We start from the raw sequence: 24,076 nt of genomic DNA, 5'->3' as shown, positions 1-24,076 counted from the left end.
AAGCTCACACCGACAGATCATCTGCATGTGGCACAGAGGTCTGACAAGGCAGCGGTGGAGGAGTCCCACAATTTAACTGTGCTCCACGCGGTCTCCGCTACCAATTTGGGCATGCGCCTACTAGCGAGGACAAGGGAGTGTGCCGCGATGAGCGAGGAAATAGCTTCCTTGAAGGCTATGGTGGCGGACTTGCAGAAGCGGCTCTACTGTGCCAATCAGCACGTGGAAGCACTGCAGAGGAAAAATGAGGACCATGTCGAGCTGCTGCAGATTCTGCAAGTAAGAGAAAATAGAGGCAAGCCATGATGATGATGAAGATGAAGAAGAAGAAGAAGAAGTTTTTTTTTTTGTTTTGTTTTTTTTGTTTTTTTGTTTTTAATGCAGCGTTTGAAATAAAAATGTGTTTTAACACTCAGAAATAAACTAACTAACCATACCACGTAAATAAATAAATAAACTAACTTAACAAAACAAAAACAAAGACTATACAGAAAAGAAAACAAAGAAAATAAATAAATAAATAAAACTTAATTTAAAAACACACGAATATACAAGCAACTCACGGATGACCAGTTAAGGGCCTCAGAAAACACAGCCAGGGGATCCGGGAAGGTTGGAGGGGTCACAATGGTCCCGCTTAAAACTCAAACTTCTTAGACACCGAAGGTGTCGCCTAAAGAACTCCTAGACACTGTATTAACGGAAGTGCTCACTGGGGTTACCATAAGTCGGCTCATATGAAAAATAATTTTTTTTTATTTAAATTTTTTAAAAAATATATTCTCGTAAGAAAAAGAAACAAAAACAAATTAAGATAACATGAAACAACAAACCATAAACGAAAATGAACTAAGTACTCTAAACAAACTCAAACAAACGATATAAATTATTGTACTAAAAGAAACAAACCAAGAAACCAAAGAAAAAAAAAACAAACAGCACTTTCTATCACCTATTTATCACCATTTGGACAGATTCGTTTCTATGTTTTTCAGCTTCGACCTATGTTCAGTTTTTAGGCTATAACTTTCCAACCGTAAGTCCAAATTTTACGTTCTTTATATGGTTGGATTCAGCATAGAAAAACAAAGAACTCAGCGCGGACCAAAAGGCAAAAACAACTACGAAAATAAACAGAATTCAAAGAAGAGAAAGGATTGAAATGCTCCCCCTTGAAGCAATTAGGTCGAGCGTGATGCATTTGGAGGTCGCGACTTCTCCCACTACTCCACACTTCCTATCTTTGAAGTTGCCATCTCTCTCCATTTTTATTGAGCTATTTACATTGCTAAAACAAACACACACAAAAACTTGAAACGGAATTAAAGGATTACGAAATATAAAAAAAAACTAAAAATGAAAGGGAAAAATCAACACAAGTCCAATTCCATGCTTCAAAGCAACAAGCACCAATGGGTTGTGTAAGCTGGGACTTAAACCCAGTTCTCTTGCTTGTTGGGCAATTGTCCTTTTCTGTTGGACTACAAACACAACTTGTCCATTAACGTCATTAACTTTAAAACTTGAAATTGTCTAGTTAAGAAAAAAAAATAAAGTAGGAAAGCCAAATAGAATCAAACAATGTTATTGATCCCCGGCAACGGCGCCAAAAACTTGTTGCGTGGATACAACTTGAATGATCCAATTTAGTTTCCCTGCACAAAACAGAAATGAAAAAGAAAGGAAATAAATAAAACAAGGAAGAAAGAAATAACTAACTCAAGCAAATAGGTTCCCAAGTTCAATTAGATTAATGGATTGGTTCTAGCTAAAGTATGATTAAGCCATGGTGTGTGGTCATAACCTTGTGTTCCTAATTCCCTAATTTGATCATTTGTTGTCTAACCTAAAATTAAGCATTAGGAACCCATTAAGCATAGAAGAACAATTTAAACAACCAAGCATGTATCTAATCCCTGTTGTCGAATGTCCATACATACTCTTCCTATTCATAGTTCAATTCGAATTAAAGCATGGTGTCTACTCTTAATTCAAACCAAGATAGCTAACATGCAAGCCTAAATGGTGATCAATCATTCAAACTAGCATATTAACTTATAAGCATAATGAATAAGAACAAAAACCATAATTGAAACTTGGAAACTAATCAAACTTGAAACTAAAGAAAAGAATTTACATAATGAAAAGTAAAGTGGAACTAAGAAAAACTTAAGGAGAATTTCAGCACAAAGATCTCATTATAACAATTGAAAACTAGAAAGAGAAACTAAGAGAATTTGAGGGAGAGAAGGGAAGGGAGCTCTAGAGAAGTGTTTGAGAGCTCCCCCCCTTGGGGTGTGTTTACAAGCTTGGGAAACCTCACTATATATAGGCCTAAGGAAGCTGAAAATCTGAATTAAGTATGGCTAATGCATACAACACTTGTTTTATAAAATCTGAAATGGTTGATGCACTTCACTAATGCATACAACACTTCCATTATAAAATCTGAAATGGTTGATGCACTTCACTAATAAATCCCACCAGCAGCCCTAGCTCATCTTCATGTCACCATGACCAAGCTTCCAACCAGAAATAATAGCTCATCCTGAGGTCAGCATGACCAGCAACTTCAAGGGCTTACGAATTGGGCTTCCCTTAAGCAAATTAAGACTTTAAGCACTCAAACTTGAAGTTCAGAATGTCTTCTTTCCAGCCATATATCATTTGGGCCAATCCAAGGTCGGAGGAGGAAGTTAAGGCCAAAACAAATTGCTAACTCATTTTGCGCGCTGATAAAATCCATCCTGAGCATGGCTCTGTGTTTGCTAGGTAACAGACTCCATATTTATCCAATGGGGCTGAATTTTGGATATGTTATATTACACACCCATTGGAACAACTTTCATGAAGAATGTGGCCTCATCCGAGCTATGTAGGTTGCTGAAACAAAGCTTGCAATATGACCTACGAAACTGGGCTGGCAGGGGACTGTAGCCAAAATTGAGTTTGTCTTTAAGCTCTTCATCCATTCATCCAAATTAGGCCCTAACATGCATGGATTGCATCATTTACTATCCAAAGCCCTCATTATTACCTAAAGCTCAATGAACTGAAAGATAAACACAAAAAGGATTAAAAGCACAAGTTTAACTCAAAAACATAACCAAATCATAAGCTAGAAGGGTACAAAATGATATGTAAATATGCACCGATCAATGGACCCACGCCAAGATCAACTTTTATATTGCGCTTTTTTTTGTAATTTAAAAAAAAAAAATTCATTTCAATCTTTTTTTTTTTTTTGGGTGAAGAAACGGGGCTAATGCCCAACAAAGAACTTAAACAATGGCTCGAGGCTTACAGACTCCAAGTAAATCTTCACTAAGAAAAGACCTAATAGTACCAGGAGGATCATGAAAGGTTGATAGACCCAACTAAAGACATGAACCCAATTCAGCTAATCTATCTGCCACCATATTGCACTCACGATATACATGATGGATAGAACAAACCCATTTTTTGTTTATATAGTCTTGGCATCCCCACAACATAGCAGCAAGAGGATGAAGGTCTTCCACATTTTTGTTAAGTAGGTGTACCGTGATTGCTGAGTCAGACTCAAGCACAACTGCACTGCAACCTATATCCCAAGCAATTTTCAGTCCAAGATAGATGCCCCATAACTCAGCTACCAAGACTTGTCCTACACCAAGATTAACAGCAAAGCCTCTCATCCACTGCCCAGAACTATCTCTCAGTACACCCCCAGCAGCAATGCGTCCATCCTCACCTTTTCTGCACCCGTCGGTATTGATTTTCATCACTCCTTCATTCGGATATTGCCAAGAGAGCGCAGCGAGAGAGCGGGTGGGTTTTCTAGTTTTTTCAATATTGGCCTGTGTCCAATCTGCAGCAGCCATAAGAATGACATGTCTGGGGTTGTTAGGAAACACAAACCCATGATTTAAAAAAAATTTGTTCCTCCATTTCCAAAGAAACTAGCACGTGAAAGCAAACACGGTTGACCACTCCACTCCATAAGCCAAAATTGTATAGTTGTGTAAATTTTGTGCAACCCAAGTATGAAGATCAACAGCCTGCAACAAACTCAAATTCATAGGCAATCTATTTTTTTTTAACAATTATGTATATACTAGAAAGATTTATACTTTGTAAAAAAGATGACGTCAATGACTTTTTTTTATTTACTGTCAGATCCCACATAATTCATTTATTACAATCACACCCCCTAAATTTAACATATGTTAGTGTTGGTACATGGTCTCGTGGGAAGATTGGGCATATTGGGGAAGCCAAGCACACGTTACAAAGCAGCAAACCATTTGTCTAGCAAACTTCACTTATCTCCTTTTTTTTTTCTTTCGAAATAACAGCAAAATATTTTCTACCTCTCCATTATTGATTACGCACTCTTATTTGTCCATTTCCTTGAACTCTTGTGACAGAGAAGCAAGATTATAGGAATTGTGGAAGACAAAAGAGGTAAATTTCAATTTGAAGTTTGTTTTTGGATTTCATAGTTGAGTTTAGTGTTTTTGTTAGACTACCAATCATATACCCTGTTGAGACAAATGTGTGTAGCAAGACCCGCTCTGAATTCCCTCTTGAAATTCATGATGAACCTCGTGCTTGTCCGACATATGATGTCGGGCCCACTTTACTTAATTTCCCTTATCTTTATTATAATAACAAATAAGGGTTTTGACTTTTGCCGAAAATCCAACAGAGCTCCCTTGTAACTAGTGTTTACCAAATTTTCCACCTGTTGAAAACAATCTAAAATAATCCCAAACGTTCACAATGTTAAAGTCACACACATTCAACTATCAACCAACAAGCCTCAGACGTTTTTATACAGACAAAATCACCACCAGTTCTCAGCATTCCTCATAATACACACATCCAACACAACTCATGTACCAACCGGGCCTTCGGCCCATTAAGTCGAACCATCCATCCTAACCTTCAAAACAATATAATAGGGTCTCTCACCCATATTAGCCATTGACAAACATATGACACACTCGGGATATGATCAAAGCATTTCATATAGAGTTTATCTTGCAACTGCACCTCTAGGTCAAACTCTAGGTTGCCTATGTAGCCCCTTTTTTTTAGGTGAGACCCAAGGGTATCCACCGCCGACAGCAGTGACTAATCCCTTTCGCCGCGGGAGCTCTTCCAATGGAGGTAAACGGCTAGCCACGAAATGCGCTCCATTCCCATGGGCGGGGATCGAACCCCCAACCTCATGGTTAAGGAATGAGGTGAGCTATGTAGCCCCTTTTTAGGTATCAAGCCACACGTTTATTCTTGATACAACGATTCAAAACTTAATCAATATAATACTATCCATAATGAAGTCATCAAGTATAAAGTTAGAATCAGTCTTTACCTTTGATACCACCAAGATATATAATTAAATGTCATACCACAAATTATGAACACAACTGTGCAAACAAGTTATAACTATAAAGGTAAACACATGTAAAGCTAAACCTCTTATCTAAAGTCCATGAGCATAAGCTGGCCGTACACAAGTCCTGACTAGTTTTCATACAATTGAAGGCAAATATGATCGTTTAATAACGTAAACAGCCCACAGGGCTAGTAGGGAAGGATAACAATATTAGATGGCCCACATAAGGCAAATGGGTAAATAACCATAATCCGTGGGCAACATTCTTTTTCGAAGGCAACCGAAAATGGGTACATGAGTGCGTTCGAAAACCATTTTCCCAAAACTTTAACTTAAATCCACTTTCTGAACCCGGCATAAAAGCCTTTTTTCTAAAAAACTGTTTAAACCATTTGCCAAAACTTTATTTAAAAGGGATATAAGCGGCTTTGTCCTTGGCTTCAGTAATTTATTCAAAAAATGTCCTATTTTTTAAATTCATTCAAAAATAGCTTGTATAAATACTTCCCTCAACCCTTTTCCCTGTCTCGTCTTCTCTCTTCTCCTCTCCTAACGTAATCTCTTTCTTTCCAACCAATACCTGTCTGATTCAAATTACCTTGCTCTTCTGTTCACCTACATTTACTTTCTTTCTCCTCAAGATGGATATCCTTCTTATCTTTCATTGCATATTGAAAAACAATGTTTTTGGGTTGATGAAGAGGATGGTGACTGGGCGATTTGGATTTTTAGAAATTTCAAGAAATTCCAATTATTCTATTTGGAATTACTTTAAATGTGTTGTATAGCCATGTATTTATAGCGCTCTTGCCTTCTAGAGTTTGAAAATTAGGATTATTCCTACCCAAAAATAGGAGATTGGAATTAAGTAAGGAGATTTGCTGGAAATCTCTTCCTTGATTTTAGGAGATATTCCCATCTTAACTCAAATATTATCTCCCTGATTAAATAGGATTTAATTAGGATGATTATTTGACGTATGGAATTTCCCTTTTCCACTTGTCACCTGTTCATTAGTCACCAAAATATTTGTTCCCACAATATCCAACGAAATTCTAGAAACAAAAACAGAAAAGGCTGAGCAAAAACAAGAATCAACATCCATGCTCTCTTCATCTTCACTATCATCATCATCTTTGTTGTGCTTGACTGTGGCTCGAGCAAAGGTGGAGAAAGTTGTTGAGTTGTTGTTGTTGTTGTTGTGGGAGCAAATTTCCTCCCACGGGAATATTCGGTTGACAGATTCCTTTGTCTTCTCCGCCTCTCTTTCTCCCTGCAAAATGAATAGCAATAAGAGGACCACACCCGGGGGGTGTTGGCCAAAGGCCCTCCGATGCCTAAGTCAGTTCAATCGATCTATAGAGAAACGATAGCTAAAATAGGGTACGGAAATATGTATGTGTGGTGAAAACCGGGTGGCCGGAGCCGTGAGTGGTGGCCGGAGCCTTGTGTAAAAGGGAGAGAGAGAGAGTGGCGGCTAGGATTTGTGAGAAATAATTTCTGCAGAGATTTGATAGTAATTTTAGACGTACCTCAACCCTTGTATGTGGCCATCCTTTTATAGAGGTCTCGGGAGCTAGGGTTTCAGAGGAATAATTCCGTAGATGGAAGGGAATTATTCCTCCCCAATTTGGCGAGATTTGACTAATTAGGGATTTAATTTATTAGGGATATAAATCAAATCCCTATTTGAGGTAATCAAATCAATACCTAATTTAATTAGGTAACTCCTCCTTTAATTGAGAATATTCGTAGGAATCAAATCAATCCTTAACCTAATTAGGTAACATTCTATTTAATTAGGTAACCCCCAATTAAATTGAATAATTCCCAATTAGGTCAAATAATCCCCAAATGGTAGGAATTATTTGACCTAGGGTTATGAATTAATTCGGTTCCCACAGTAGTTACTGAAGTTGTTCGCAGTGCTCGTGGTGGCTAATGGTGTGGATGAGGAAGATGGGTCTTTGGACCAGGAAAAGAAGAAAATTTAGAATTGAGAATTAGGGCTAGAAATCAGTGAGAGAGATGAGATGCACAATTCCAGTTTCATCTTAGATAGAGCATAGCAAAGAAGTGAAGAAGAAGAAGTGAACAAGAAAGCATGATACCAGCTCCAAATCGCCCCCTTGGAATTTGTGACGAACCCTCTGCATGTTCGACACTAGGCATGCTTCGTGCCCAAATTACTAAAATCCCTTATTGCTCTAATTCTAAAACAACCTTAGGGTTTGACTTCTACTACTGGAAAACCGATAGAGTCTCCCCTGAAATTGGCTATAAACCCAAAATTTCCACCTGCGAAAACCAATCAACATGCACAAGATATAAGTCACCCACACCCTAACAGTTAGAATGGGCCTCATACCCTTTTTCCACAACCATAACTAGTCCATTAACAAGTGTCAGGACTCAATGCCCAAAGTAACTAATAATCAAACCAAAATGGATATCTAACCCTCAATCGACTATACTGTATAAACAAGTCATACTAATTGTTATCGACTTAAAAGAGAATAACATAAAGTGTTTAACTTTGTGACTGCACCTAGGTTACTGTAGGTTGCTGACGTACCCTTCTCAAGGGATCAAGCTACACATAGTTCTTGAACAATAAACCTAACTTCTTGTATCCAACGAAAGATAGAATCTTTTATTTTATCTTAAGTATAATAAGAAACATAAACTTGAAGCAAACCTTTTCAAAATCAAACCAATCCACCTATCAACCGATAACCTAACAACTATTTAAAGCATTTTTTTAGCACAAAAAAACATTTACCCCAATATAGTTTAAATAAGACTGTCGCAATACTCAATAGGTAGAACACAAACTCAAAGTAAAACAATAATATTCTTAAAAAACAAATTCATACCTACGTAACACCCAACCTCTTATTTGGAAACCATGCACTCAGCAACCCACATAAGGTATCGGGTAATCACCATATCCGAGGGCAACTAGGGAAGGAAAATTGGCTAACCACCTGTGTAGACAAATCGAGCATGTGGAAAAGGAAATCCTAGACGAACACCTGTATACTAAATATAGTTACATGCAAAATATAATTATGGCCAGACACCTTTATACTAAATACATGTACATGCAAAACATTCCTGACTGGACACCTACTCTCGATGCAGGTACATGCAATTCATGGTTGGACACACGTATACTAAATATAAGTACAAGCAAAATTCTCCTGGCCGGACACCTGTACTAAATACATGTACATGCAAATTAGTCATACACGCGTAGACATTTCGAAGGCAACCAAGTTAAATAACCATATAGCCTACTAAGGACAAATGGGTAAAATAACCATAATCCGTAGGCAACATTGTTTTTTTGAAGGCAACCAAAAATGGGCACTTGAGTGAGCTTGAAAAATCATTTTCCCAAAACTTTAACTTAATTCCACTTTCTAAACCTGACATAAAAGCCTTTTCGGAAAAACTGTTTCTTAAATAATTTCCCAAAACTTTATTTAAAACCAAAATCATATCCGCAATCCCATAAATCCATGCCTAAAAAGGCCGGGCTACTCAAGCCATTTCATGTACTCCTAGGCATAGTTTTTCCAAGATCTTTCTCAAATCTAACACATGAAAAGTGCATCCATATAGAATAGTCATATAAAATAAATCCTTTAAAAAAACAAAAAAAAAAACCATTCAAGTCAAATCCGATATTAAGAATGAAACCTCAAATCAATAACCCTAGATAAGTATTCAAAGGCAATTCTTAACCCGAAACATACATAAGGAATTAAACAGCATAAATCATGATAAAATCATCATAAACAATTCAAACCCTTTATTCGCAATTAATAAGGAATTCAACTCATAATATGCAAATACTTATGTTTGTACCGTATCTGACCCTCCACTCGTACTTCGACACGTGGATCTTATAAACTCGCCTAAGTACCCAAGGCCTTGAACAATCGGTATCGGCTACCGATGACATTGTCTCAAAGCTACCAACAGCTGCTACAGGCCCATCCCGTCTACAATCGGTGCCCCCTACCGATTCTGCACAATCAACCTCGAAGCACCCGCCCGAAATATCTAAGGACTCGTGTCAACCTCACAGGGCCCTCCCACGAGTCCCACATCGAAAGAAAGTACTAAGAGCATACAAAATGCCCTCTATAAATACACCCCTTCACCACAGTACAGGGGTAAGACTTTTAAGCTTGACTTTTATACTTTTATATGGTCAACAACAAGAGCTCTTAAAAACAATCTTACTTGAGCATCGGAGGGTCTTAGGCTGGTTCCACACCGGTTCCATAGACCTCACGAGCTTCGCTTATCTTCTATTCAGGATCAGCATCTAAAGACAGGAAGAATCTCCATCCATCACTCAATCGATCTGCCAGATCGTCTACATCGCTTGTAAGTTGCACTTATCTCCATCTGTTCAGTTTTATTGCCAACAACTTAAAAGCAATTAATTCATTAAAACCCTTTAGAAACTAAAGCCCACTAAAAAACACATTCTAACCATTACGTCTCAATTAAGCCGGTGAAACCCACCTTCTAGATCAGTTGGGCCCACAAGGCTCATGAACTTCGATTTCTGATCTGGAAGTTCCTATACGTCAACAACAGTCTACAAAATGTGTCCAACAAGTTTGGTGGCGATCCAACAATTGGATCATCATCGATCGTATGACGATCAACAAACTTAACCCTAAAATCGTCGATCCAGGATATACATACCTCCTATTCTAAATCTGTAATTCCTGCACACTCCAGACAATATGGGGAACAACATATCCCAAGCTCGGACTGATCCGATGGTTTGATCCTTCTAAATCATTCGATACCTCATAGGCGAAGCTTTGGTAACAATGGATTGCATTTGAGTGGCATTTCCTGAGTCAATTGGAGCCTTGGATTATACCTTAAAACAAGGTTTCATCATTTGCAAGGGGACAATGGGCAATAGCTTTAGAGAAAGAATAAGTAGAATACTAAAAGGAAAAGCTGGAAAGGAGGAGAGAGAGAAGTCAAAAGGGATTGCAATCAGATTTGGGGGAGTTTTTGCAACGGGAGAGAGGGGATTCCACCATTCTACAGAATTGAGAGCAGATTTTTGGAGCTTGGAGCTAGGAGAAAGCCAAGGTGCAGTCAAGAAAAGTGGAGAAGAAGACTTCCACCATTGATGATCTTGAAGCTTTCATCATTTTCTGAAAATCTGTAAACTCTTTCTAATTTCATTTTGAATTTGTGTTTGAAATGATTATGAGGAACTAAACTCCATAGCTAGGGCTTAGGTTGAAGCCCTAAACATGAATACCTTATTGTTTTGATGCTTGAGTGTATGAATTTCTAGATATTGTTGATGAATTCCAATTCACCAAATTAATCTATCCTTGATGTATGTTCTTCTTTGATTGATCACCTTTGAAAGCATGCTTCTTGAGATTGTTGGGATTATGTGTATCCTCATGTTATCCTAAGCAATAAATGGATGAAGTAAGAATCATCCATGTGAATTGGTTTCTTGAATACCTAATGTAAACACCATGCTATTAGGATTCTTGTGATGTTCATATTCTCTTTGAACTTAATGGGTTCTCCTTGTAATTGAATCGAAGTACGAACCATACCTAGGTTCGGTTATGAGGAGGGCACAAGTATTGTAGCACGAACCATGCACTTTACGTATATTAGAGAGAATCAATGCGTCTTGAGCCACGACCCATGGTCTTGATTGCGAACATCTTCATCAACACGTTTAGAGTTCATCACTTGAGTATTCATGAACTTGGGTAGAATTGTTTAGGGTGGATTCCGAAACCCTAGTGTTTGTTACATTTTGATTTCACATCTTGATAATTCATCTCTTCCATTCTCATTTAAATTCGAAGTCCATTTACTTACATGCAATAGAAATAGATCACTTGAACCAAATCAAAACCCCCCCCAATGTGTGTGTGAGTTGCGTGTTTGACACGTTACGTGTCTTTGTTACTGAATTTTATTTCTTTCTGTAATTATTTTGGACTTTTGGTCCGCGTTGTGTTCTTCCATTTTCTGTGCTGAATCCAACCGTGTAAAGAACGTGAATTTTGGACGTACGGTTGGAAAGTTATAGGCAAAACACTGGACAGAGGTCGAAACTGAAAAACAGAGAAACGAATCTGCCCAAAAACGACCGGTCGTTACTGTTCACGACCGGTCGCTCATCACACGTTTATTGAAATTTCGACTCTGCCGAAAAACGACCGGTCGTCACTGTTCACGCGACCGGTCGTCACTGTTCACTGTTCACGGCACTGTTCACAGGTGATAAACAGGTGATAAAATGACGATAGAAAATGCTGTTTGTGTTTTTGTTTAGTTTTCTTGTGTTGTTTCATTTCTTTTACACTTCTTTACTCATTTTTAGTTTCCATTTTGCATTTGTGCATTTGTGGTGTGTCAATTAAGTGTTCTTTACGTACTCAAATTAGAACTTATAGGAAGCCGACAAGTTCTTCGTGGGATCGACCCCGTACTTACATAATCTATACTTCAATAGATTCGTGCACTTGCGGGTATTTTTAATTGGTTGTTTGCACATTAATTTGTGTCCTCTTAGGAATGCAACAATTTTTGGCGCCGTTGCCGGGGAACTGGCACGGTTGCTTATATGTTTTGTTTGAGTATATTTAGAGTACTTAATTTTATTTTCATTTTTTTTCTTTGTTTGTCATTTCATTTTATTTGAGTTTGTTTTTGTTTTCTTCTTATTGCAGGAACATTTTGCTTATGTCCCTTCTGAATTTGGATATTTCATTAGATAGCACTGTAGAAGATATCCAAGCTCAAGCTTTGAGAGAAAGGAACATCCAACTAGCTGTGTCTACTCCATTGCCTTTTTCACTCTCGCCATTTTCATCATCACCAAGCTCACCAAAAGTCGAGTCACCTCCACCTTCACCAATGGCGGCAGCAGCTGCAAATGCGGAACTTACTATGCAAGAATACTCTTCACCGCCAACAACTGGACAACCATCTTGCATAGTATATCCCGCAAGCACTTTGGAAAACTTTGAGTTGAGATCGGGCATGATACACATATTGCCTAAGTTCTTGGGAAATCCTGGAGAAAATCCTAATGCACATATCCTAGACTTTGAGGAAGTGTGTTCCACAATAAAGATTGAAGGCATGAGTAGTGATGAGATAAGAATGAGACTTTTCTCATTTAGTTTGAAGGATACAGCAAAGGAATGGCTTCACTATCTACCTCCAAATTCCATCACAACATGGACGGATCTTGCTACAAAGTTCTTGCAACATTTTTTCCCAGCACAAAGGACAAATGAACTCCGAAGTCAGATTACAGGAATTCTGCAAAGGCCGGGAGAAAGCTTCCAGGATTATTGGGACCGTTTCAAGAAACTTCTAATCACTTGTCCGCATCATAACATACAAGCTTGGCTTCTAATGCAACACTTCTATGAAGGACTTTTTGAAGCGGACCAAAACAATGTGAATGCAGCTGCAGGAGGAACTATAATGACCAAGACTCCAACAGAACTGCGAGCAATATTTGATCTTGTTGCTGCAAATGCTCGCCAATATAATTCAAGGCAAAGACCAGTCAGAAAAGGGGAATCCTATGATGTAAGTACCCTTTCTAGTATGGAAGCTCAGATTGCAAACCTAACCAACATGGTGAAGAAATTGGCACCGGGATCATCCAAGGTTTGTGCATTTTGCTCCACAATTGGTCATGACACTGAGGATTGTCCCTTGGCACATGAGGAAGCAAATGCAGTGGGCTCATTTCAAAGAAATCAGTGGCCTAAGAATGATCCTTTCTCACAAACATACAATCCGGGGTGGAGAAATCATCCAAATTTCAGGTGGAGTGACAATTCGAATGTTCAACAAGGGCCAACTCAACCATCTCAAGGGCCAACTCACCCACCTCAAGGTCAACAACATACTCGCCCACCTCATGGTCAAATGCACTACTACAATCCACCACAACCACCACCTCAACCACAATCTACAGGAAAATCTTTGGAAGAACTTGTTGCTTCCATGGCTAGAAACACAGATAGTTTCATCACTGAGACAAAAAGCTACATGCAGAGGAATGACACCCACATGCAGAAAACGGATAAGGCCATTGCCAATCTAGAAAATCAAGTGGGACAAATTGCTCAAGCTTTGAGTCAAAGGGAACCTGGTATGATGCCTAGCCAACCAGAGATTAATCCAACTGGGCGTGAGCATGTTCAAGCAGTTACCTTGAGAACTGGTAAGGTAATTGGTGAAATAAATGGTTCTAAAGATTTGATTCACAATGTTGATGACATGCAGGTTGAACAAGTGGCTGAGCCTAAAGAAAAGGATGAAAGCAACAAAGAGAGAGATAAGCAAGCAGCTTCTTCATCCGAGTGGATCCCAAAGCATGAACTTGCAAGAAGGGCAAGAAAGGAGAAGGTAAGTCGTGAACCTACTGACGAAGAAATCTTACGTGCTCCTTTTCCTCACAGGCTTATGAGTTCCAAAAAAATTCAACAAGCCAAGGAAATATTGGAAACCTTCAGAAAAGTGCAAGTCAATATTCCTCTCTTGGATGCAATCAAGCAAATTCCGAGTTATGCAAAGTTTTTGAAGGACCTTTGTACCACCAAGAGGAGATTCCAAGATCATGAAACGGTTGCACTAACGGAAAAAGCTTCTGCTGTTTTGCAAAGGAAGCTCCCTCCCAAATTGAAAGATCCAGGAAGTTTTACAATTCCTTGCATAATTGGAGATAAATTGTTTGACAAAGCTTTACTTGATTTAGGTGCTTCAATTAATCTGATGCCTTATTCTGTTTTTGAAGCCCTTAACTTAGGTGATCTTAAACCAACTTCTGTCAGCATTCAATTGGCGGACCGATCAGTGAGATATCCAAGAGGAATTTTGGAAGATGTACTTGTGAAAGTAAATGATCTCATTTTACCAGCTGACTTTTTGGTGCTAGAGATGGAAGAAGCTCCTATTCCGGGTGTGGATCTTCCATTGATTCTTGGCCGCCCTTTCATGGCCACTGCAGATACTGTGATCAATGTTCGACAAGGAACATTGACAATGACAGTTCAAGGGGAAACAATAAAGTTCAAAGTTTATGATGCCTTCAAACTCCCCAATGATGAACATGAATGTTTTCGTATTGATACATTGTGTCATATTGTGCAAAATACATTTAATAGTACTCATGGTACAGATTCATTAGAAAAGGTGTTGACACAAAATCCTCAAGTTGCTGAAATTGTTGATAATGAGTTACTTGAGGCTGTGAAATTCCTTGATGCATGTCCAGCCATACCACGTAAGTACACTCCAAATTTTATACCTTTGCCAGTCAATACTGAAAAGCTTGTTCCTTCTCTTGACAGGGCACCCGAGTTAGAGCTCAAACCATTGCCATCCCACTTGAAGTATGTTTATTTAGGTAAAACAGAGACATTGCCCGTGATTATTGCTAGCAATCTCAATGTGGAAAATGAACAGAAGTTGATGCAAGTGTTAAGAGAACACAAGGGAGCAATTGGTTGGAGTATTGCGGACATCAAGGGAATAAGCCCAACAAGATGCATGCATAGAATTTTACTGGAAATTGATTCCAAACCCACAAAGGATGCTCAACGCAGGTTAAACCCAATCATGACAGAGGTAGTCCGAAAAGAAATTCTGAAGCTATTGGATGTGGGTATAATTTATCCTATTTCCGATAGCAAGTGGGTAAGCCCGGTCCAAGTGGTTCCTAAAAAGTCAGGAATAACTGTTGTAAGAAATGAGGGAAATGAACTTATTCCTTCTCGTGTCAAAACGGGATGGCGTGTTTGTATTGATTATAGAAAATTAAATACCGCCACCCGAAAAGATCATTTTCCATTACCATTTATTGACCAAATGCTTGAACGTCTTGCAGGTCACAGTTACTACTGCTTCTTGGATGGCTATTCAGGATACAATCAAATTGCCATCGCTCCTGAAGACCAACACAAGACGACATTCACATGTCCTTATGGTACCTTCGCCTACCGGCGTATGCCATTTGGATTGTGTAATGCCCCGGCCACCTTCCAACGATGCATGATGAGTATTTTCTCCGATATGGTAGAAAAATTTATTGAAGTATTCATGGATGATTTTAGTGTGTTTGGTCATTCATTTGATTCATGCCTTAACAACTTGTCTTTAGTTTTGCAAAGATGCCGGGAATGCAACTTAATTCTCAATTGGGAAAAGTGTCATTTCATGGTACAACAGGGAATCGTTTTAGGTCATGTGATTTCCAGTCAAGGCATTGAGGTTGACAGAGCCAAAGTAGATGTGATAAGCGGGTTGTCACCTCCCACATCAGTGAAAGAGATCCGATCCTTCTTAGGACATGCCGGGTTCTATAGAAGATTCATAAAAGATTTTTCTAAGATCTCTCGACCATTGTGTAGCTTGCTTGCCAAAGATGCAAATTTTGATCTTAATGATGAATGTTTGGCAGCTTTTCAAAGGCTCAAAACTCTTCTCACAACTGCACCTATCATTATGCCTCCAAATTGGAATTTACCTTTTGAATTAATGTGTGATGCATCTGATTTTGCAGTTGGAGCTGTATTAGGACAAAGAGTTGAGAAGAGATTGCATGCAATATATTATGCAAGCCGTACCCTTAATGATGCTCAGTTGAACTATTCAACTACTGAGAAAGAGCTGTTAGCTGTAATTTTTGCTTTAGAGAAATTTCGTTCGTACTTGATAGGCTCTAAAGTAATTGTTTTCACTGATCATGCAGCTTTGAAATATCTCTTGGCAAAGAAGGAAGCAAAACCAAGATTGATACGATGGGTTTTGTTGCTCCAAGAGTTTGATATTGAAATCAGAGATAAGAAGGGATCGGAGAATGTGGTAGCTGACCACCTTAGCCGATTGATCACTAACTCCAATACCGAAGAAGACACTCTTCCTCTTCGTGAATCCTTTCCTGATGAGCAACTTTTTGCATTACAAATTTCTGACCCATGGTATGCTGACATTATCAACTTTCTCGCTACAGGAAATATACCAAGGGATTTGTCAAGAGGTCAAAAGGACAAATTGCTGAAAACCACCAAGTCCTATGTGTGGGATGACCCATATTTGTGGAAGTATTGTTCGGACTCCGTGATTAGGCGATGTGTTCCCGAGACCGAATCTCAGTCCATACTCACATTCTGTCATTCGAACGCATGTGGTGGCCACTTTGGAGCCAAGAAGACAGCTTTAAAAGTTTTGCAAAGTGGATTCTATTGGCCAAGCTTGTTCAAAGATGCATCACAATTCTGTCTATCTTGTGATAGGTGTCAACGAATGGGTAACATTTCATCTCGAAATCAAATGCCTTTAAACCCAATTCTAATTGTTGAAATATTTGATGTTTGGGGAATAGATTTCATGGGTCCATTTCCTTCATCTTTTGGAAATCTATTTATTCTACTTGCGGTTGATTATGTTTCAAAATGGGTGGAAGCAATTCCAACCAAGACTAATGATGCGAAAGTTGTTCTTAGCTTTCTTCGAGCCAATATCTTTTGTAGGTTTGGAACACCGAGGGCCATCATTAGTGATGGGGGATCCCATTTTTGCAACCGATCATTTGAGACCCTACTCAAGAAGTATGGCATAACTCACAAGGTGTCCACCCCCTATCACCCTCAGACTAGTGGACAAGTGGAGATTTCTAACAGAGAGGTGAAGCATATATTAGAGAAGACTGTTGGTCCTACTCGAAAGGATTGGTCTTTGCGCCTTAACGATGCTCTCTGGGCCTACCGAACTGCTTACAAAACTCCAATCGGTATGTCTCCATTTCGCTTAATCTTTGGTAAACCTTGTCATCTACCTGTTGAGCTTGAACACAGGGCCCTTTGGGCAATTAAGAAGTACAACTTCGACATGAAGGAAGCAGGAGATATCAGAAGGTTACAACTGAGCGAACTGGATGAGCTTCGCAATGATGCTTATGAGAACGCAAAAATTTACAAAGAAAAAACAAAGGCGTTTCATGATAAGCATATCATTAGAAGGTCGTTTGAAGTAGGGCAAAGAGTATTACTCTTTAACTCTAGGTTCAAACTCTTTCCAGGTAAGCTTCGTTCCCACTGGACTGGCCCATTTGTTGTTACTAATGTCTTTTCCTATGGTGCAGTTGAAATCCGACCAATAGGCATAGGAAAGGAATTCAAAGTTAATGGGCATAGGTTGAAAATCTACCACGAAAATACTTTGCATCAAGAAGATGAAGTGCTTCACTTCATTGATATACATTCGGGGATGCAAAACTGAGTTGGGAAGGTAAGTCCTTAATAAAGTTTTCAACCCAAAAAAAAAAAAAAAAAAAAAAAAAAAAAAAGAGAGAAGAGAGAGAGAGAGAACGACCGGTCGTACATGCCTCGCGACCGGTCGCTCGTTTGGAGTTTCAGAAAAAATTGAATCTGCTTAGAAACGACCGGTCGCTTTTCACTCGCGACCGGTCGCTCGTTGTTTTTCTTAAAATTGAATCTGCTTCGAAACGACCGGTCGCTTTTCACTCGCGACCGGTCGCTCGTTGTTTTTCTTAAAAATTGAATCTGCTTCAAAGCGACCGGTCACTTTTCACTCGCGACCGGTCGCTCGTCGCGATTTTTTTTAAAAACCGTCTTTTTCTTTCCTTTCTCTCTTCTCTCTCCTCACTTCCTCTTCTTCCCAGCGACAGACCCACCCCCCCCTTCGACTTCTCTCTTCTCCCTCCCTCTACCTCCCTCACAACCCACCCTAATCCTAACCCAAATCACACTTTTCTCACTTAATTTTTCGAGTATAATCCGTTTTTGGCATCTATTCCTTGAAATTTCAAGTGTTTTCTTCAATTTGAGGTGATTTTCAGTTAGGGTTACTGTAGCACCAAGGTAATTTTCGAATTTTTCTTGGTGTTTTCTCTTTGATTTTCTTACTCTAATGCATTCCTATAGTTGTTTTGTTTCTAATTTGTTGTTTCTCTTGTTTTTGTTTTGGGTTTGGCTTGTGTTTATCATTTGGTGTGATTTTCCTCAATTGGGTATGTTTTTCTCACTCTCAATCTCTTATTTGATTATTGTTGTTGTTATTTGTGTTTATTATTGGAATTTTGTCATTTTGGTTGAATGTTGGGAATGTTGTTTACATTTTGGAATTTTGGCTTAATTGTGCATTGTGATTAATATTGTGGCATTGTGGTATTTTACATTGTGATTAAATTGTCGACTCGTTCGAATTGGTGTATATTTGTATTGTGGCAAATTTTGGCTATGTGCATGCATTTTGGTTTTGATATTGGTATAATTGTGGCGTATTGCATGTTTGGGAATTGTGGCATGAATTTTGTTGTTGATTTGTTTTGTGCATATTGGTTTTTTTTTTTTCTCCTTAGATGTCTAGAGCTAGACAGGGTACCAGAGGGGGTGCATCTTCTTCACGAAGTGCACCTCAACCGGAAGAGGCAATGCTCACTGCCACTGTGGTTACTGAGCGTAACTTAGATCTTAGTCCCTCCATCCAAACCGCTGGACTTATTCAAGTCCAGCACCTTATTAGGGACCGAAACCTCCTACCCTTAGCTCACATCTATGCAAAATATAATGAATCAATTGTGCGTGAGTTTTATGCCGCTTTCCCCAGGGAAGAACTTAGACGTAATGCAGAGGTGCCCCTTAAGGTTCGGGGCAAAAATATTGTACTATCCACCTCCATTATCTCTGAGGTTCTTCAAATAAGTGACAGAGAGAATACTGTTAATTGGAGACAATTTTTGGGTGAGGATTTTGACATGCAAAGGGCAGCTGAAACACTTTTTTATGCTGACCCTGCTGCCTTTGCATCTCAAACTAAAAAGACTGTCCTCATTCAGGGTAAGTTGACACCCTACTTTGCCATCCTGTGGAGCTTTGTGCGCCACAACATTTATCCATCCGGCCAACGGTCGGAAATTCCATCAGTAGGGGTCAAGCTCCTGCAAATTTTGCATGAGGGAACTTTTATCCTACCAGTTGTTGACATCATTTTTGAACGCCTGAAGGCTTGTGCACGTAAGAAAAGCATAATTTATTATCCTTGCCTTGTTAGCATGATTTGTGACCGCTCAGGTGTTCGGGCTCGCCCCACTGATATATATGTTGAGCCCATGGGTCCCATTTCGGACACTTCTGTGTCCAAGAGTATCTCTCAGAGGCGCCATGCACATGCACCTGCACCCGCACCTGCTCCAGTGCCGCCTCATATGCCACCACCACCACCACACGGGCCGGCCTCATTCCAGCCATTCCCGCCTGCTCCCACTGTCGACACTTCTGCTTGGGAGCCCTCTCTCCAAGCCATTTGGGACTTGCAGATGCTCCAGTATCAGCAGATGCAACATATGAGCACTTCCATTGACGCCATTTGGACGCACCTCCAGATGCCAGGTCATCCCGGGACCTCTGCACATGTTGATGGTGATGATGTTGATGGTGATGATGTTGATGGTGATGATGATGATGAGACTGATGATGATCAGTAGTACTTTGAGCTTTGTACCCTTTTGAACTTTTAATTTATTTTGTTTTTGGGTTTTATTTTGAGACGGTTATTAGTTTGTTTGTTTCAACTTTTACTGTTAGTTCAACTTTTAATTGTTTACTATTTCTTTTATTTTGTGATTATCCATCCCAATTTTTCTATATGGCATTGTTTAGTATTAAATCTCCATCATTTATAAACATTGTTTCATATAAGTTTGGGAAGTAGGTTGTTTATGTTTATGCACTCAGAATTTTGGCTCAAATGCTTATTTCATTCCAAAACATGTGATTCTACACACAAATTTATAAAATTAAAAAAAAAAAAAAAAAAAAAAACAATAAATTTATGAATCACTTGTTTCTTTTGCATTTTGAGCTAGCTGAGGCTTCTGCTAATTGCCTCTGTCTGTTCTTGCTTGTAGAATCTGCAGCAGCTCTACATGATCTTCGTTCCTTTTCTGCAGCATCTCTACATGCTGGTTGGCGCTGTAGAGCCGCTTCTGCAGGTCCGCCACCAGAGCTTTCAGGACCGCCACCTCCTCACTCAGTGCCCCGCACTCTCGTGTTCTCGCCAGTAGGCGCATGCCCAAATTTGTGGCCGAGACCGCGTTGAGCACGGTTAGATTGTGGGACTCGTCCACTGCCATCTGGTCAGACCTCTGCGCCACATGCAGGTGATCTGCAACTGTCAGTCTGCTGACAGTCATGCCCTCCGGCATTACTGCCCTTCGCGGCACCACCTCAGAGAAGTTTGAGGCCGAGCCATGGTGGTATGAGGAGTTTGGGAAGATAGGGTTTGGAGGAGCCCTTATCTGGGAATTTGGTGGTGCTAGTGACAGCTCAAGGTTGAGATCATCAAGGTGAGTACATGTGGATGCCATTGTTTTGTCTTTGGATGTTTTTGATGGTTTTCCTTGAGTTTGCAGAAAGAATTGCAGGGTACTCTTCCGCTTGCAGAGGCGTGGCTTAAATAGACATATGCAGATGAGAGGGAGAGCCAACGCCATTTCGGATTTCCCGGGCATGCTCGACCTAATCGCTTCAAGGGGGAGCACATTAACTTTCACTTTACTTTTCTTTTTTCCGTGTTTTTCTAGTGTTTTGTGTTTTTGCCTTTCCCTTTCGGCTATCACCTTTGTCTTATTTTAGTTAGGGAAGTGTGTTTTCCCTTTCGGCTGTCGTCTTTGTTTTGTTTGGGAAGTGTGCTTCTTTTTCTTTTGCAACTTCATTTCTTTTATTTCTGACAAAAAAAAAAAAAAAACAAAAAAAAAAAAAACAACAAACAAATACACGGAAAGGGCAAAGACAACCAGGCACACCACTAATACATTAGAAATTATTCTTTCACAGTGCTCGGTGTCTCGGCCATTGGACCTTTGAGTTTAGCCCTATGGCTATCCTCTTCCGGGGCTTCACGCACATCCTCTTGGGGCTCATCACTCGAGCTCCCAAAGATCGCACTCTTAGCTTGAGCATACCTACTCTCGCGATCGGTTTTCTTGCGTTTACCCGGTTGGTCCAGGTCCTCCAGCTGCTTTCTCATGTCATGGGCGTAAACACTTACCATCTTTGAGAGATTTTGGTTCTCTTCCCGCAACGCCTCTAGCTGGTGTCGATTCACCTCCACTATCCTTGCCCTTTCCCTTTTTAAACTTTTAATAATACTCTGGCACTCTTCCACCATACTTCGCTCCGCCGCCAACTGACCTCTTAGCACCTCCACTTCATGGGACTTCGTAAGTAGGCGATGACCCACACTTGCGACTGTTGCGGTGCTTTGCACGCTTAGTGCCAGAGCATCGCTCACGACCCTGTTGTCATCCCTTGATCCCAGCACCCGTATATCCTTGGGAGTCACTAGATTTCTAGCAACTCCAAGGGCAACATCGTTGTCCAGCAGTATCGAGTCATTCACTGTCACATGCCCCCGTGCAGAGGCAAAGTAGGGCATCCACACTGGTGCCACTGCTTGGCCCCGAGTCTGAGTCGGTGGAGCTAGGTTGAGATCCAACGAGAATGGGTAGGAAGACGCCATTTCAACTCTTACTTTCTTTTGTCTTTCTTTTCTCTTTTGTGTGTTTCTGAGTTTGTGTGTTCTTCCCCAACTCTTTCTCTTCTTCTTTTATAGAGTTAGTTTTTACGTAACCCTAGCCACTGCGCTTCTGCGTTTTGCGCGGCCCTTACGGCCTATCCCCTTAGGTCACCTCACCTGGTCCCCAACCCCTTTAATTACAGTTCCGCCTTTCAGCGCTTTTGAGAAACGAAAGTCGTCACACCTTCCTATGAAGCCAATAATTCTGGCTTGGGACCGTGAGAGAGACCTCTGCTTGTCGACACGTCTCTCACTTTGTATCCCGTGACTCATAGGTGCCGAGACTTCAGGGCCCACTTTTTCTATTTTACTGAGTCCTCGCTCTTTGTGCTTCTAACTTGGTTTCTTTGTTTTATATACTTTCTTCGCTTTTGGGCTTTCGTTTGGGTTGGGCTTTCATTTGGTTTGTACGTTTCTTTGGGTTGGATTTCTGCATGTGTAAGACTGTTGTTAGGGCTTACTGTTTTATTTGTTTATGTTTGGTTTGGTTTTTGTTTTTGTTTTTGCAACCGTGTTGTAGTTGTTTTTCGTGTTTGTTCTTGTATTTACTTGCTTTATTCCCTTTAATTCTTGTTATAACTTTGTTGATGCCTGAATTCTTTAACATTGAGGACAATGTTTGTTTCTAAGTTTGGGAAGGGATAGCAAGTCTTTTTCGTTTCACTTAAATTCTTACTTTCTTTTATTTTGTTTTCTTTTCTGTTTTGAGTCTTTTTTGTTCTTAAGTCACTTTCCGGACATATATGATGAGATTGTGATGAATGTTTAAATGACTTGATTGAAAATGCTTTAAAAAAATAAATAATAATTTGTTATTCACTAAATGGCATCGTTCTAGCATGATATGTTTGAAACCCTCTACGCACTTGCCATTTGTTTCATAATTCTCTAGTTGAGGGACTTGCATGATCCAAAGAATTGTATCAAACATGAATTAGACTTGTATAACCATATAATGTGAGCTTTGAGCCTTGTGCTTCAATTCATGAGTGTTATACACATATTCTTACTTTTCTTGTCATCTGAGTTGTTGTCTGATCTCATTATTCATTGATTTGGTTGAGCACTTAAAAGTTACTCATTCTTGTGCAATTTGATTACATGACATTTGAGAAATGATATTAAGGCCCTCTTTGGACCGTTTGTGCCTTTCAAGCTAACCTTATGCATGCTTAAGCATGATTTTCCATTGTAACCACTTTGAGCCTACATGTATGCCTTTTCTTTCAAGTAACCAATTATTACTTCTAGCCTTAGCCTGAAAAACAAGAATTTACCTTTCTAAGGAACTCGTGAGCTTTAATTTAGATGTGTTTTTCATGCTAAGTTTGGGAAGGGTTATTACACCTAATTGAAAAAAAAAAAAAAAAAAAAAAAAAGAGTACTTCACTAAAAGGGTGAAAGAAAAGAGAAAAGTTGTGGTTAAGTGGCAATGGTTTCAAATTCAATTCCATGTTTCTTGGTTGTTCGAATGGAAGGAAGGAGTGTGAATCATAATTAGTGGAGGTATAAGGCTTTGTGGTCTATTTGATCACCAAAAACTGAGTGAAAATCTCAAGCGTGATGTTTCAAAGTCTTTTAGTCAACGATTATATGCTCTTACATTGTGAGTTCCTTGGACTTTGTTGTATCCATATCCTTCATTTCTTACTCACCTTACACCCTTAGCCCCATTACAACCTATAATAAAGACCTAAATTGATCCAAAATGTCATGTGGTTGATTTGCACACATTTTTCAGCTTTTAAGTGTTTAGCATCCTTCTTGAGATCATATTCATGCATGTTTTTCATCTTGCTAATTTTGAGTTAAGTCCCGTATGGTTTAACTCTATTCTCATATTTATTATTGAGTGATGCATTGTAACCCTCTTCCGAGTGATTCATTTGTGAGAGGACAACTTTGGTGAGATTTGAAGTTACATTTGTGCTTGGTATGATTTTTGAAGTTGTGTGAAAACTGAAATTGGAGAATGAGTTCCATTTGGCCATCACACTACTACACTTGAGCATGTTGTGTTATGAATTTTGCCGCCTTGTGAATAAT

The 24,076-nt window shown here is 39.4% G+C and overlaps 1 non-coding gene across 1 annotated transcript; it reads right to left on the bottom strand.

The window, feature by feature from the left end:
* Positions 1-12,706: 12,706 nt before the first annotated feature.
* On the bottom strand, positions 12,707-12,813 carry LOC148292895 (small nucleolar RNA R71). Its single transcript, XR_015825965.1, has one exon. It is a non-coding gene; the product is annotated as a small nucleolar RNA R71 (small nucleolar RNA).
* Between the last annotated feature and the right edge of the window lie 11,263 nt (positions 12,814-24,076).

This window comes from Prunus avium, chromosome 7, assembly GCF_965620075.1.
Source record: "Prunus avium chromosome 7, drPruAviu1.hap1.1, whole genome shotgun sequence".
NCBI lineage: Eukaryota > Viridiplantae > Streptophyta > Magnoliopsida > Rosales > Rosaceae > Prunus > Prunus avium.
Note: the sequence above shows the minus strand (reverse complement) of the source record. Positions and strands in the feature narration are given on the sequence as shown.